The 10,661-nt window shown below is 34.4% G+C and overlaps 1 long non-coding RNA gene across 1 annotated transcript; it reads left to right on the forward strand.

Moving 5' to 3' along the window:
- The first annotated feature begins 2,158 nt into the window (after positions 1-2,158).
- LOC135156787 (uncharacterized) lies at positions 2,159-10,661 on the forward strand. Its single transcript, XR_010295815.1, has 4 exons — positions 2,159-2,251; positions 6,048-6,141; positions 7,335-7,415; positions 7,661-10,661. It is a non-coding gene; the product is annotated as an uncharacterized LOC135156787 (long non-coding RNA).

Below are 10,661 nucleotides of genomic sequence, written 5' to 3' on the forward strand. Positions count from 1 at the left end.
CGCGTTATTAGTAGCGATCCTATTTCCCCCCATCCACTTGGATATGCACCATTATATGAAGAGCAACCGACCCTATTGGTAGGACTATTATGAATAGCCATTATCTTACATTTTGAATTATAATTTTTTTTTTAAATGTTTGGGGGTATAATTATATTACTGCATTCTGCACTTTTATTTGTAAACATCTGTAAATCTATGTAATTCAGCTGCTTGGCTGCCAGTTGCAGTTTTTAATAATCCATTAATTTTCAATCACTTTTTTTCTAAAGTATGAATAGTCCTCGCCGTCTTTGCCAAGAAGCAGTTATATAAAAATAATCATATTATTTTCTGGATGGTATAGCTTATGCATTTTCTTTATCTCTCAGACTAAACAAATGTGGTAATAGTAGAATGTATTAGTGGTTGCGGGGCTTGGGTATATGGGGGTAGAACTTAAATTGAAGTCATTCTTTAAAATTTGTTATAGGTCTACATCTCTAACATGTCTAAGATCGACTTATCCCTCATAAAATCTTTCAATACTCTTCTTGGTTCATTCTTCGTCTGTTCTTCCTCTGCATGTTTTTTTTTTTTTTTCAATATCAAATGTTTCTTATATCTTGCAAAATAGATTGGGGTGATCGCCCCTGCCCCCCTTGTGTCGTAACCATTTGGCTATAGATTAAGGGCCAGCAAATATCGGTAGCATCAGCGGTCTTCATGGTCTTAGGCAGGGCACACTGGGTATCTTGATGGGGGGTGAGTCATGGCCTGGATGCCCAAAACATGAATTGTGTGAATTTATTCCACATTTTAATGAAGAAATTATGAAGCTGCTTAACGGGATTTGATTACAGAGCTTGATATTTTCTTCTCCTTCTTCTTCTTCTTCTTCTTCTTCTTCTCCTTCTTCTTCTTCTCTTTTCCGTCTTTCTTTCTTTCTTTCTTTTTTCTTTCCTTCTTTCTTTCTTTCTTAGTTTCTTTCCTATTTCTTCTCTTCCATTTCATCTGACACCGTTTCAACAGAATTAGGCCTACACCTGCGTCGAGAATGGCACATTGTGCTTAAAGTTTTGCCTTGGTGGGAATTAGAACCACGCGATGAGATGATGACGATATCATTCTGATTTCGACCAAGCTCATGATCTAAAACTGAACACATCGTCTTAATTCATTTTAACTCTACTCTACTTTAATCACAAGACACCAAACTGCTTGAATAGTATATAATCACTGCACGAACCGTGTTATTTAGTTAATATTAGCAATTGAAAACCAGGAAACGAAATTTTAATCCCTAAATGAATAAAAACATCCTCCATTTTGCCTCTGTGGTGGAATTAAAAGTACAAGTTCGTAAGAAACGCCGGAGGAGTACAACCCTATTCATGTACGTAAACTATAAAAAAAAAAGAATTGTCTTCCGACAGTTCCCTTTAGGCACTACACCCCTGACGATATTTTTCATATTTCTATTGTTCATCGCTTGACTATCGTTGTTATTAAACGATATACTCTGAAAAGTGCAGTCACTCTCTGCTTGTCAAAGATTTCGTTTGGGGGTCTAATTAACTAGAGCACCGGCAACGTTGATCTTGAATTTGCTCTAATTATAAATCTTAACTTTTACTTAGATATCGTACGATCAGGGCTAACTTTTCATATACAGTTTAAGTTTTAGGTATAGCATGTATAGCATGGCAGGACTTTTAAACTTTTGAAAATACTTTTTCAAAACAATGGTATTATTTTTTAACGCGAACCGAACATAGCTATCAGAATTTTTTAAGCATATGTAGTGACCAAACTAATTTCTTAATTTTTTTTGTTTGATTTATCTATTTTTGACCACCCTACGACCAATTCGGGTGTGGTAAAATTTTATCACAGACCGCGAAACCTAATCACTTTTGGGTCACGTGGGCCTAGTGTCATCCCGCCGAGGAAAAATAGTCCTCCCCTTTATTATTTTTAAAAACATGTATTATGATACAATTGTTGGACATAGATGCATGAATATAAATATGCATATATATATTACACATTAATGTCGATTTAAATTAATATTCACTAGCATATCATATTTTGATGCATTAGAGTGTGACGTCATTGATATCTAAATGCGGAGATATATTAGGCAAGGCCCGGTAGCTGGGCAGTGACATTATCCCGCGCACAACTCAAAACGAAGTCGTCGCGGCTTGTTGACCCTTTTAGAAGCTGCACATTAGCTTTTGACTGTAGGTTTGCAGTTGTTATTTACCAGGTATGTTAATTGAATTTTATCTGATGTATGTTTTACTTTACTGGAATTTATAGGATCTCGTTACTCGGAAAATATTCTTATTTCTATGGGATTGTTCATTTCTAGCCGGACAAAGTAGTGTTAGAAAACACACTGTTTTACATTTTGAATTGTGTCATTATGTATATCCAGCTTATAACTTTTGAATCTTTGAACACACCTTAATATTTACTATGTACCACGAAATAAACTGCTTAATATTTCATGCAGCTTATGTGATTGACAGTGATGATATTTAATCACTTTGCATTTTTTTTTATATGACATGTTTAAATTCATTCACCAAACGATGGAATGTATAATTATGTACGTAAGCGTACTCTTTGCGATCTTTGCTTACAATATTTAGATTGATGCTTAGTCTTAAATATCAGACCCGCTTTGGTCTTGCGAAATTAATTGTTGGGTTTTTGAAGTAACGATTTATATGTTGAAATACATAGTAGATAACGGATCTATTCCTTTTTATAGCCGCTGATATAGAGGCTGTTGAGTGTTCATGGCTGCTGACCATGGGCGCAGCTGACCAGGAGACATATATTCCTGGGACCTTATAATACTAGGGCGAGTTATTTAACCTAGTGATTTACGCTAAATTCTAACATATGACAATCCGAGTCAGAAATACTTTGATGTCATAATTTTAGGTGTTTTTCCTTTCCGGAAGATGAAATTTATAATATTATATGATAATCAATACTGTATTACGACAATCTATGATATTATATGATAATAATTTCTACATTGTTTGGTTAAATAACTACAATTGATATTCCATATCAATTTACTTTAATTGAACTACTTTGTACAGAAGTCTGATAACTGATGATACAACTTGTAACAATTTATGTTATTTTATACTCATGTTTTCTTTTGTCTTCTGTACAATGCAGGGGTTTTCCCGTTTTTCCGTTTTTTCTTCTGTTTACACTACACAACACATCTGCCTGTCCCTTCGCTCTCATCTGTCCTCTTGTCGCCCTTGATGAGTGAATGGTTGCGGCCGACTTCGGCCCCAACACATATATTTAAAAAGTATTATTGCCTGCTTTTAAACTAAAACGTCACTAAAATGTGTCGTTTTCGCTGAACTCAGGGCCCTGGGAACGACTATTTGGCTGGGGGTGCTGAAGTAGGCCTAAATTCAGGGGCAGATCCAGCTTCGCCAATAAGGTGGGGGGGGGGGGGGCGAAAAAAAATGTCACCCATATTTTCTCCGATCGGCCGGGCCACTCAAAGATGATTTCTGTTTCTTCGTAACAGTCACTTCTTTGCTTTATTCTTATAAAGCATAGTAATCTCATAAGCCATATTTAAATAGTGCGAGCGCGAAGCGCGAGCTAATTTTTTGGAAATTTCATGTAATATTTGTGATCCTAAACAAAATGCGTATATAACTGATTGAAAAGGGACTTGTTGAGGACTGTTTGTAGTTAGCCATAAAGCGATACATATTCAATAATCAAATAAAGCGAGCGCGGCGAAGCGCGAGCTTAGAATTTGTGACATTCCAACCTAAAAAATTGAAATTTTAAGCATATTTTATAATCATGGGAAGTATAGGCATATATCTAAACAATGCGAGCGTGAAGCGTGAGCACAAAAAAAAAAAATGAGATTTAGACCTAAAAACGGGTCACTCTGTTCATGTTTTGTAAATCATGAAAAGAATGGGTAATTGGGTATCCTAAATCAATAATGTGAGCGCGAAGCGCGAGCAGAAAATTTTAGTCTGAAAAATAAAGAACAAGCTGTGTATCTCAGTAAACATGCATGCGTGTGTTTAAGATTTGTGCCTAGTATCTGGGCATTTTAAATATATTTTTCATCATAAAAATCAATAATGTGATCGCGAAGCGCGAGCTGAAAATATTTGATATTCCTATCTGAAAAAGGGTCCAAATTAAAACACTAATTCAAGCACTATGTAGGAAAATTGTGGAGTGGATATTATGGATCGCTCTTAATAAATGATTTGAGCGCGAAGCGCAAGCTGATATTTTTATTTTGATCTAGGACCTGGACATTCTAAGGACATTTTGTCATCATATGAAAACAATGACTTTCTTTTATTCCCATTCCTAAGCGCTAGATATCCTTAATAAGCCTAATGCCAGCTCGAAATTTATTGATATTAATTCCCGAAAACTGGAAATTCTAAGCACTTTTGTAATTATGAATAGGATGCATGGATTAATATATTTTTAACAAATTAACGAGAGCGCAAATTGCGATGTCAAGAAAAGGGGATTTTAAGTAGTTTGTTATATAATTGCTTATTATTATAGAGGAAATTATTGAGGTATACATTACTCACCAATCAAAATGCGAGCGCGCAGCGCTGGCTGATAGGTTTTGACAATCAAACCTGAAAAGGGATATTTTAAGAACTTATGGAATACACGAAGAGAATAGGTACCTGACAAATCAAAAAATGCGAGCGAGCAGCGCGAGCTGAAAATGTTGATACTGAGACAATAAAACGGACATTTTACAGAGCACTTTTTGAAAATCAATTTATAAATCAAACAAAATGATGAAAGCTCGATGTCGGAGATGTAATATGTTTTGTATATTGACTTCAAAACTTAATATTTTAAGCTCCATATCAGCCTATTGAGTAAGAATCTCATGTAGGCCTATCTCATCAAACATGCAATGCGAACGCAAAGTGCGAGCGAAAGCTTTATATAGTGACGTTAAAGTTTTTTTTTTTTTTTCCAAGTCGTCCCTCACCTTATTTTATTCACTCTTCTTCATCCTCTTATTTTCTCGTCTCTTTTCCCTTCTTTATCTTTTTTAAACGCCTTCCCGCCAATAGGTCCCGGGCCCCTTGGGCCCTCTGGATCCGCCTATGTAAAATTGACAAGCAATAAAATGTTTCACTACAAAATGAAGGATTTCAACACAAGATGTTGGTCATTTTCCATACATTTCTCCTATGTGACACACCAACCATAATTCCAGGGGGTGCTGCCTATGGAAAATAATACACGCAGCACCCCCGGTTCCCAGGTCATTCCTACAAAAATAAGAACATAACGATCTTTTGAATAATTTTCAAGATCGACTAAGTAATAACTTTTTCGTTTCCATGTTCTCCGTTTCCGATCCCCTTGAATGAAACGAAATGTGGATCAGTGTTCCAGTAAAATTTACCTTTCTTGAATAAATACCAACATTTCTATGTTTCATTATCATATTGACGCCTCTTTCATGGAGCTAAAGAGTAAATTAAAAATAAAGCAAAGCATGTTTGCAACTAATACAATTGAGTAGCTACCATTGTCATAAATGAGAAAAAAAAACTTAGGGGGCCAAAATATGGTGTGTAGAGGGACATTTCCAAAAAGTTGCTAGCGAGCGAAGAAAAAAAAAAGATCACAAAAAGGATAATTTTGTGATGGATTTTTACTGGATCTTTCGAAAATGATATCATAGATTTCACTTTTTCCTTTCCATTTTCCCCTCATGTTTTCTTGATGGTGGATCTTTTGAGGTCATGGCGCCGACCCCCCCCCCCCCCCCCCCCATCTTTGCGCCATTGGTAGCTATACAGTTCAAGACTTTTTACGATGCCATCCAAAGTGGCGGTGTATTGTATGAAAATATCCTTTATAACGGCTCACATTCGCCTCACACACTCAATCCGTCCTTATTTCTACCTTCAGAAATAGGAGCTATATACATGAATTTTAGCGTAAATTTCATATGACCGTGATCTGATACGGGCAGAAATGTATGCTTTCCTTTTCAGAATTGTGAGGGCGGTATTTCACAAACAGGAACAGTCTAATTCTACCTCCATGGTCTAATCAGGAGCTTAACAATCAACATACAGGTAGAGAAAGGTTAGAAAACTAACTTTGTTTTTATAAGTTATAATCTCAGTGGAGCAGCATATTTCAGTATGGATTTGTTTAAACTTACCACGGAAGAAATGAATGAATGGATGAATGAATGAATGAGAGAAAATATATATATAGATGAATAAATCTTCAGGCAAATAAACAAAGAAATAAATAAATGTACATAAAAATAACACAAGTTTCAAAATGTGCGCTTCTGACTTCCGAAAAAAATGAAGTCGATTATATACAACGGACCCAACCATAACACCGATCAATCCCCTTCCCTCACTTTGGAATTTTTAAATCTATGTATCACTCTCCCTTATCTCTTCCTCCCTCTCTCACTCCTCCTTCCCAATCTCTTTCTCTTACCCCAACCCTCTTCCCTACTATAAAAATATATGTAATTTTCATCTTCCGTTCTTTAACTGTCTCTCACATCACATACTTTAATCGAAAAAAATAATAATAGAAAATAGGTCAAACCTCACCCCTTCATCCATGAGAGGAGGGCCTTTACCCCCCCCCCCCCCAACATTTTCCTCGAGTGGGGGAGGGGTTCATACTCTATCTCTACCTCAAAATACACTCACAAACTTCTCTCAAATATTATCTCACTCGTTAGGCACTATACTCAAAATGTTTGGAGGGGAAATGGCCGCCAGCATGAGAAAGGCCGTGCGCCCGAACTGGAATGGGGCAATATAAAGGCCATAATTTACCATATTTGAGCAAAATAATTGTTCAAAAGTCAGAGGGTTATTCTCATCACACTCATGGTAGAATTTTCAAGTATTTACTTAATTACATGACAACAGGAGAAATCTGACAGTATTCAAAGAAGTTATGGTGCATGATATATATATGTAGAAGACTCTTTAATTTCAGATAACATAATTACGAGATGTTCAGCATTATCATCAAAATAAAAATAAAAATGTACAAATATCAGCTAGTTACGCGGCAGTACCAAATATAAAAATGATTTGTCCTGTTTCCTACTGAAAAATATACAAACATCATCCAATGAACAAGATATTTAAGTAATATTTGCAAAATGTACTATGCAGCTTCAACGATTGTGACTAGTGCTGGTAGATAATTAGGCCTATAAATGTTTTCTAAAACTATATTAAAAATATTTACATTTATGAATGATGAAAATTCTGTTACATCACTGGAACATAATACAGGTTCAGGAAAGGTTTATAATTCACAAGCCGCTAATCACTGTCCATCACTGGAGCAAGTCTGAACAAGAGACTCTTTCACAGGTGAGTCAAGGGGCAACTCTCCCCCACCTCCCCCCTTCATCCTCCCATGATTTGTTTTCAAGCAAACTTTTAGAAAATGTCTACTTAAAAAAAAATCCTGCAGCAGAGTCTCGAGAACACCTGTAATCTTACTGCACTGTGTAATCTTACATGCATTTGTGAAAAATTACAGAAAATTGGTATGTGGTGTATGTAACCTTACAAATTTATTGTAATAAAACTGTTTCCCACTTTTTTCAAAACAGCCCTGTTCTGTAAAATTATGGAAAAGGAGAAAAAGGAGGACAGAATGAAGAGGAGGGAACGAGAGATCAGAGTCATCTATCTCTACATTAGGCTACTCGGTTATGGCAACTGAGAAATCATACATATGACGTCTCTACATGACTCTTATTCCTTAATTGATCTTCATCAAACCTTCATCAATATTTTTTACATTGCTTCTATTTTATTAAAATGAACTTATACCCCGGGGTGACCTTTCCGTTACTGTTAGTAGATGAACTGGTACTTGCAGACAAATAAGATAGTGGCCAATTGGAAAGTAGATGAAGACAAAGAGGCAAATGACCTATTTAAGTACTGTATGTGAGTCTTTGTATGCATCTTTAATAATAATGACGATGATGATGATGATGATAATAATAAGAATAATAGAATAATAGTAATAATAATAATGATGATGATGGTGATGATGGTGATAATGATGATGGTGATGACGATGGTGATGATGATGTTGGTGATAATGATGATGACGATGATAATGATGGTGATAAAGATGGTGATGATGATGATGGTGATGGTGATGGTGATGATGACGACGATGATGATGATGATAATGGTGATGATGATGACGGTGATAATGGTGATGGTGATGATGATGATAATGATGACGGTGATGATGATGATGATAACTTCAGTTCCCAAAAACTGTTCTCTCTGTATGGATCTTTCTGACTTGTTTTCAAAATCATTGATGCATACATACACCCTCATCAATAACATTTACATGTATAAATTTGCTGTTACCAATATAATACATAAATACAGTATGTGATGAAATGAGCTTTTATGCAATACACTACTTAATAATTTGACCATATAATACGCCTAGCACACAGAAAGCTCTTTGAAATATACATGTAATATACAACAATATTTTCCCAATCTAAAACTATGGTAATCTAGTACATGATGTTAATATATAATTTTTATAGCTACTAAATGTGATGAGTACTGAGTTGATGTGCTATTTTTCTAAATATAAGTACATAAAATAGAGTGATCAGCATTTGTAATTGATACAGTACTTGTCAGACTACAGGCATAAACAGTGTTTGATATGTAGTACATCTCTAATGATGGAATATAGTAAATGTCAATTTCATCATAGTTTACAATCTCAATCTACACGTACATTACAGTGTAGGTCACTGTCATTAAAGGTTTATACATCATTTACATATATATTTCTACACTACATCCATGTAGAGTGAAATTTATACAATCTATCAACACAAAATAGTCAAATATCTTTCTTTGGTACTTTTGATCTGCAATTAAGTCATTGCCAATTAGAACGGGGTGATGTTTGTACTAAGTCTACGTGACTCACAGAATGCAGTTGTCAATGGGTTAAAAATGCAGACATAATGTGGGGAACATATTCTAAATTCCCATCAAATAACATAGAGGGGGGAGAGGTGCATATAGCAGATAGAAGAAATAAGGAGAAAGGAAAAGAGGAAGAAGATAGAAATTTAGAATTCATTGCATCCATAGATAAAGTACCACTTTAGAGCACATAAATTTCAACCAAAGTTCAGAATTCAATCCTGTATTTGGACACTTGTAAGCTATGGTAACATTTTAAGTAATAATAAAAAACCACAACAATAGCAGGAAAATATCCCATTCAAACATTAAACAATGTTCTTAGGGAAGATGCTGATTTATATATATTTCATTCACTTTGTTAAGTATAGTGTATACTACACAAATAATTTATCTTGCAAAGGAGCAACGGAAAGACATGTAAATGAAATACATTATTGATTCATACACATACATGTATCATTGTATAGTCTTAAGTATAAGTACCTGTAATTTGTCAATTATTGCATTTCATACTCATACAAAAAAATATATATACAGCATATATCGAGATGTATGATTATCAAGAAAGATGAATATTAATGGCAGTAATTATAAAAATAAGAAACCTTTCTTGCATACAAAAGAAAGGTGAATCAATAAAAATATGATGTACATATGTAGAGAATAAGTAATAAGATTGTTCATTGTGGAGTTAAAAAAGACAAATTATTGAAACAAAATGACACAATATAAACCTATAATCTATAAACAATTTGTACAAAATATAAATAAAATTATAAGTCTTTAAAAAACATTGTTCTATTTTTATAGACATTTCTGAATCCTCATGATGAAATATTCATATCTTGTATCATGAGACAAGACAACATTGAGAAGATTTGCTGGTGTCACTTCTTTTAAAAAAGTGTTCTCTGAGCCATGTTTTATTTAAACGAATTACCTACAATGTTACCTAAGGGGCTCTGCTCTTCAAACATATTTTGTTCATGATTAGTTTCTAATATGTATTATTTTTTACAAATGTAATGCTTTTTTCAGTCAATGTGTATATTTGTTTCGATAAACAAACAAACAAAACGAGTTCAACCTTGAATAGTGTGTTTGCATACATATGTATCTTGACTTAATTTTATTACAAGTTTGAAATGATCATGTCTTTGTAGGGGACTTTTAAGTTGAAAATTACACACTTTCATTTCTGAATTATGAGTTCAGGGTGGATCTCTTGGAAGATTGACCAATTATTAAATGAGTTGACTTTGGACAAATGTATAGAATCTACATAAAAAAATATCAAACTGTATTTTGCAAAATATGAAGCATTTGGTGCAATACACATGGGCATCAAAGCAGCAGAGGATTATTTTTTTCTCATCTCATCTATTTTTTTTTTGGGGGGGACGCAACAATAGATGCCCCCCCCCAAAAAAAAGGAAGATAATCCTTTGCACCGACGCCCATGGTAATAACATACCATGTGTACATGTATGCAAATTAAATGACTGAGAAAAGCATAATAATTCAAAGTAAAATCAACTCATTTCATCAAAACTTTAAGACTGTACATCTGTCTGATATACTCCTATTAATTTGTCTCATTTTGACAAAATAAATATTTGTGTAACATGT

The sequence above is a fragment of the Lytechinus pictus genome, chromosome 15 (assembly GCF_037042905.1).
Source record: "Lytechinus pictus isolate F3 Inbred chromosome 15, Lp3.0, whole genome shotgun sequence".
Classification (NCBI taxonomy): Eukaryota; Metazoa; Echinodermata; class Echinoidea; order Temnopleuroida; family Toxopneustidae; genus Lytechinus; species Lytechinus pictus.